This window comes from Schistocerca gregaria, chromosome 2 (genome assembly GCF_023897955.1).
Source record: "Schistocerca gregaria isolate iqSchGreg1 chromosome 2, iqSchGreg1.2, whole genome shotgun sequence".
Lineage (NCBI taxonomy): Eukaryota > Metazoa > Arthropoda > Insecta > Orthoptera > Acrididae > Schistocerca > Schistocerca gregaria.
In genome coordinates, this window is record NC_064921.1 from 849,121,220 (window position 1) to 849,127,219 (window position 6,000).

The window sequence follows — 6,000 nt, forward strand, 5'->3', positions numbered from 1 at the left end:
ATAAAACAGTCAAGAAGTTTAGGAGAATGTTTCTGCTGGAAAGAATGAGCAGATAAGCTGTTGCCATCATCTCACTTAGAAAATGATTTACATCACTTAGTTCAAGTAAGACAGGCATAGAGAAATTATACATAAAGTTTAAACAAATTGTAAATCATGGTCTGGAGAACTATGTGACTAATAAATGGACTGAGGACAGAAAAGACCCATCATGGTTTAACAACAAAATTTGGAAAATACTGAGGAAGTGAAGGCTGTTGCACTTTCCGTTCAAAGGATAATGCACAAAAGATAGTAGACAGTGTTTAATAAAGATTTGTGCATCTTTGAATCTATGCACGAAGCATACAACTACCATTGTCATACCTTAGCAAAAGATCTGGCCGTGAGCCGAGAAAATTCCGTTCCTACATAAAATTGGTAAGCATGTCCAAGAATTCCACCCAGTCACTCATTGACTAGTTAGTGTGGCAGTTGAAGATGGCAAGATGGAAGCCAAAGTTTTAAATTTTGCATTCAAGAAATTGTTCACATATGAGAATTGTACAAACAAACTGTCATTTCGCCGTCAAGCTAATTACTATTATGAACATTATATCAATAAGCATCCCTGGTGTAGAGAAAGAATTGCAAACAAATAAGTCACCTGGTACTGATTCACTACCAATGCCATTGTACAAAGAGGGCTCTATGGTACTGGCCCTTTGCTTAACTTGAGTTTATCATGAATCTCTCACCCAGTGCAAAGCCCCAAGCAACTGAAAAAATGCAAGTTACTCATGTATACAAGAAAGGTAAAAGAACGTACCCACAAAATTGCATACCAATATCCCTAACATCGGTCTGCTGTAGAATCCTTGAATATAGTCTCAGTTCAAACATAATAAATTTCGTTGATATCAAGACTCTTTATGTTCATAAATCAGCATGATTTTTGCAAGCTTGTGCAAAACTCAGCTCATCCTTTTCTCACATGATATACTTTGAACTGTGGATGAAGCACAAGAGGTAAATTCCATATTTCTAGCCCCACTGGAGACTGTTAATGGAGGTATGAATATACAGAATAGGTTCCCAGATATATGAGTGGGTTGAAGACTTCTGAAGTAACTTGTCCTCTAAGGTGGGTGTTCGTGAGAGACAAGGGTATTGCTGATGTATATTTTCTATATGCATAAATGATATTACAGACACGGTAAGCAGCAATCTGCAGTTGTTTGCTGATGGTGCTGTTGTGGTTTATGGGAAGGTGTTTCATTGAGTGTCTATTGGAGGATATTACTTAGACAAAATTTCTGGTTGGTGTGATGTTTAGCAGCTAGCTCTAAATACAGAAAAAATGTAAATGAATTTGGATGAATAGGAAAAACAAACCCATAACGTTTGGATACAGTGTTAGTAGTGTCCCATCTTGACATGGTCATGTCGATTAAATATCTGAATGTAAATGTTGCAAAGAGAGTGAAACAGAATTAGCACCCAAGTATTGTGGTAGGAAGGCGAATGGTTGGCTTCATTTTATTGGGAGAATTTTTGGGAAGCGTGATTCACCTGTAAACAAGACAACATATAGGACCTATTCTTGAATACTGCTCGAGTGTTTGAAATCCACACTAGGCCATATTAATGGAAGACACTGGAACAATTCAGAGGTGTGGTGCTAGGTTTGTTACTGGTAGGTTAGAGAAATGCGCTAGTGTTACGGAGATGCTTCAGGAACTCAAATGAGAATTCCTAGAGGGAAGGCGATGATCATTTCGAGGAACACTGTTGACAAAATTTAGAGAACTGGCATCTGAAGTTGACCAGCAGAATAGTTGTATTGCCACCAGAATAAATCTCACATAAGGCCCGTGAAGATAAGATTTTAGGATGCATATGGAAGCATATAAACAGAAGTTTTTCTCTTGCTCTGTTTCTGATTGGAAGAAGAAAGAAAATGGCTAGTAGTGCTACCACGTAACCCCCCATCACATATTGTATAGTGACTTGCGGAGTATACATGTAGATGTAGATGTAAATGAAATCAGCACAGATTTAGAAAGTACCACTGACGTGAAATTCAGCTTGCCTTTTTCTCACATGTTACACTACAAACAATGGATGGAGCACAACAGGCAGATTCCATATTCCTAGATTTTTGGAAGGCATCTGATGTGGTGCCCCACAGCCGACTGTTGAGAAAAGTCTAAGCATACAGATTAGTTCCCAGATATGTGATTGCTTTTTAAGTAATAGAACACAATACATTGTCCTCGACATTGAGTGTTTTATCAGAGACAAGGGTATTGCCAGGTGTGCCCCAGGAGGCTTTTTGCTGATGGTGCTTGGTGTATGGGAAGGTGTTGTTGAGTTACTGTAGGAGCATACAAGATGACTTAAGACAAAATTTGTTGTTCATTTGATGAATGGTAACTTCCTCTAAATGTAGGAAAATCTAATTTAATGTGGGTAAGTAGGAAAAACAATTATGTAACATTTGAATACAACATTAGAAGTGTGCTGCTTGACAAAGTCACATCAATTAGTCACATGGAGTAGTCATGTGGTCTGAGGTGCCTCGCCAAGGTTCGCCCAGCTCCCTCATCGGAGGTTCGAGTCCTCCCTCGGGCGTGGGTGTGTGTGTGTTTTGTCCTTAGTGTAGGTTAGGTTAAGTAGTGTGTAAGCCTAGGGACCAAAGACCTCAGCAGTTTGGTCCCATAGGAGCTTACCACCTCAATCTCACATCGATTAAATATCTAGATGTCATCTTGCAAAGCAGTATGAAATGGAATGAGCTTATGGAGTAGGTAGTAGGAAAGGACACTAGTACAACCCATTCTTTTTGAGTGTTTGGGATTCCCAGCACATCAGTGTAAAGGAGGATAATGAAGCTTTTCTGAGGCAAACTGCTAGATTCGTTACTGGTTATTCGATCAGCCCTTCAAGTATTATGGAGGCCGGAAAACAATTCAAATGGCCACCAACATACGTTTCACAAAAGGGCCACCAAGATAAGTTCTGAGAAATTAGGTCTCATACTGAGGCTTTTAGATATTCATTTCTCCCTTGCTCTATTTGCGAATGCAACAGGGAAGTAAACGACTAGTAGTGGTACCTGCTACCCTCTGCCATGCACCAAATGGTGACTTGTGCAGTACGTATGTAGATGTACTTCCTCCCTCATCCTTGTGTAATGTAGTGTTTTATTTTCCACACCTACACATGCTACATGAACTTGTGATCCTTGAAGTGACTGATCTCTCTTCCTCCCTCTCTTCCCTTATCCCAACACATGCATACTTCCCTACCTCATCTGTTCCTTTTCTCCAGCATTTCTGTATGTTTTTAATGTACTTGTGCATATTTGTGCATAGTTTCACACATTTGTGCATGTTTTATGTGTGTGTGCATCTTTTTACCTGTCTCTGCATTTTTTGCATATCTTTACATACTGAAATCCTCCTCCAATGGCAAAACTATAAAAGTACCTTTCTCTGGATCCCACCTCTTCTTTCATAATGACAATCTTTTCAGATTCCACTTGCTCCTGGCCCTCACACACCTGGTACTGCAAAAATACATCTCTCTGGCACAGGCAACACAAACAACCTCTGCCTCTGCACAAGATACTGCTACTGTGCAATCCATGGTAATACATCGCATCTCTGAAATTGAATCTCTTGCTCTCCAGCAAGTTATTCAACCTGCTGATGTCTGGTCGGAGCTGCTGGTGGTAGCAGTCATTTGTGCATGTGTGTTTGCTTGTGTGAATGTGTGTGTGTTTTCTTTTGCTGAAGATGGCTTTGACCAAAAGCTGCAATGTGTAACAGTCTTTTAATAGTGCCTATGTGCAGCTCAGTGGATCATCTTTTTGGTGAGTATCAATCAGCACTTTTCCTAATATTGTTGATATTCTTACCTGGAGTTTCCATTGTTTGTTTTAACTTAATATTTAGTGAGAAACTTTTGCAGCATAATATTATCTTTCTGTAGAAAGTTTGGTTGTAAGTGTCAGCTGAACAATTTCGGGCAGCTGCAGATGGAACACTGAATCTTCTATTCATGCAGATGATGAAGTTATCCACTACATCACTGAAGCTATTTTAGAAGTAAGTTCTAGCAACAGTGCTAGATGATGAAGTTTCTTGTAGCGTAGCCTAAAAGTTGATCTTAAATGATTTTTGATTAATGCTAATTTACTAAACCCTCTCTCAGTTGGAAGTCACTGGTAGGGTAATGAAAATCCTGAATGCAAAACAAAGTTCATAAAGCATAGCTTGTAACGTCAACTTATAAATGAAATCAAATTAATTATGCAAAAAAGAAATGGAAGCCCTTTGTTTTCTGTTGTCTTTGTCATATTGAAAAAAGTAGTTACACTCAGTGACTTAAACATTTGTAGTTCTTTGATAAGATTATCACTCAGGTCATCAGAATAAGTTTTCATTGATTTCTCAATTGTATCACTTCCATCCAGTGTTGTATTTATTCTGATCGAAAGTTGCACAAATATCCTCATTTCTTCATACCAAGAACCCATGTGAGAAACAACCTTGTCTCTGACTATCTCAAAAACCTCTTTTTGAAACTGTTCTTCTTCAGTTTCATCTGCTGCCCACACCAGATTCATCAATGAAAGCTTTCCTTTTGCTTTCTTTCTTTTTTGAAAAAAATCTGTCTCATTCCCAATTTTAGTAGCCTCTTTTAACTCTGATTAAGAATTCAAACGAGAGAGCTATTACATTCTTATGTATGGTAATTATAAGATCTTCAACACTTTTCATTTCAGTGTCAAGGGAAAAATCTTTTTGGCTTCAGAATCAGACTTCATACTTTATATGATCCATTCAAGCAAATCAATGTTTCAAACTTGGAGAAATAATTGATTAACCCTTTATTTCTGCTATTCCAACATGAGACAAACTGTATTGACTTTTTGTGTATTTTAGAGCTTCTATTCCGGTAAATTTTCTACTGTAAATTTCACTTCCTTAATTTTTGTTTCAGAAAGGCCATGAAGAGACTGACTGCCAGTGCATTTTAATAATCCTTTTCATCACCATGGGCTGGCATAAAAGAAATTGTACAGCTGGTGAAGACAGCTGAAGAATATGCTGATTACTTCATTACTTCTTGTGGCATGCAATCCTATGAAGTTCAGAGTATGAGCTGCACATGGAGAAAAAGCTGCCATGGATAACGTCTCTAACTTTTTCTTGCACACTTTTTATTTGCCCTGCCATATTTGACCCATTATCAAATCACTGACTACAACAGGGCTGTAAATCAGTTTCATTTTTATTAAATACAGCTATGATAGCATTACTAATTGCATCACAAGTCTTTTTCTGCAAATCAAAATATTCCCGTAACCTCTTATAAATTTCCCATTTATTTTCCTTCTTGTTAAAACAAATACCTTAAAATCAGAATATTCTGTTCCATCTAAGACACATCTGGAGTAACATCACAAATAAGTGAAAAAAAAACAAAGCTTTCTACCCTTCTTCTTAGATTGTCTTAAATACATTGTCCCCACAAACAGGTAAAAGCTCATTCAGTGCTCTTTGAGATAAATAGTGAGCTATCTTTTTGTATTTTTCAAGACTTTTTAACATAAATTGTATATTCTCTAAAAAACGGTCATTTTCACCCAAAAACTCAGTTAAGCCCAAGAAGTTACCATTTTCTGGCTCTCCTACCTAGTGGCTACTTCCCCTGAAAGACAACTTTCATGCGACTAAAAAGACAGTAACATGCAAAAATTCTTTTTTACAGCTCACATAAAAAGTCTGTTTCAGCAACAGTTTCTGGAACATGGAATGCTACTGACTAGGCTTTGTTCATAGCATCTCAATACTAATTTCTAAGCAACATTCTTGTGAGCAGGAAAAATAGAGTATAGCTCTTTCCAAGTTGTGTGTGTACAACAGAATTTTTCTGGCTGTCACTCCACAATAACCAATCGAACAATGGAAACTCCACATAGGAATACCAACAATGTAGGAAAAGATAATT

The 6,000-nt window shown here is 37.6% G+C and overlaps 1 protein-coding gene across 4 annotated transcripts in view; it reads left to right on the plus strand.

Moving 5' to 3' along the window:
- The window catches only part of LOC126335213 (phosphatidylinositol N-acetylglucosaminyltransferase subunit Q), an 87,484-nt gene extending 82,168 nt beyond the window's left edge, over positions 1-5,316 (plus strand). The window contains exons 8-10 of one of the 4 annotated variants that reach the window (XM_049998233.1): positions 3,517-3,856; positions 3,976-4,091; positions 4,990-5,316. The gene's annotated coding sequence lies outside the window, so the exon portion shown is untranslated. Of the gene's footprint in view, positions 1-3,516; positions 4,092-4,989 lie in introns of all 4 variants that reach the window. The other 3 variants (XM_049998232.1, XM_049998234.1, XM_049998231.1) reach the window with 3 other exon arrangements.
- Positions 5,317-6,000: the final 684 nt, after the last annotated feature.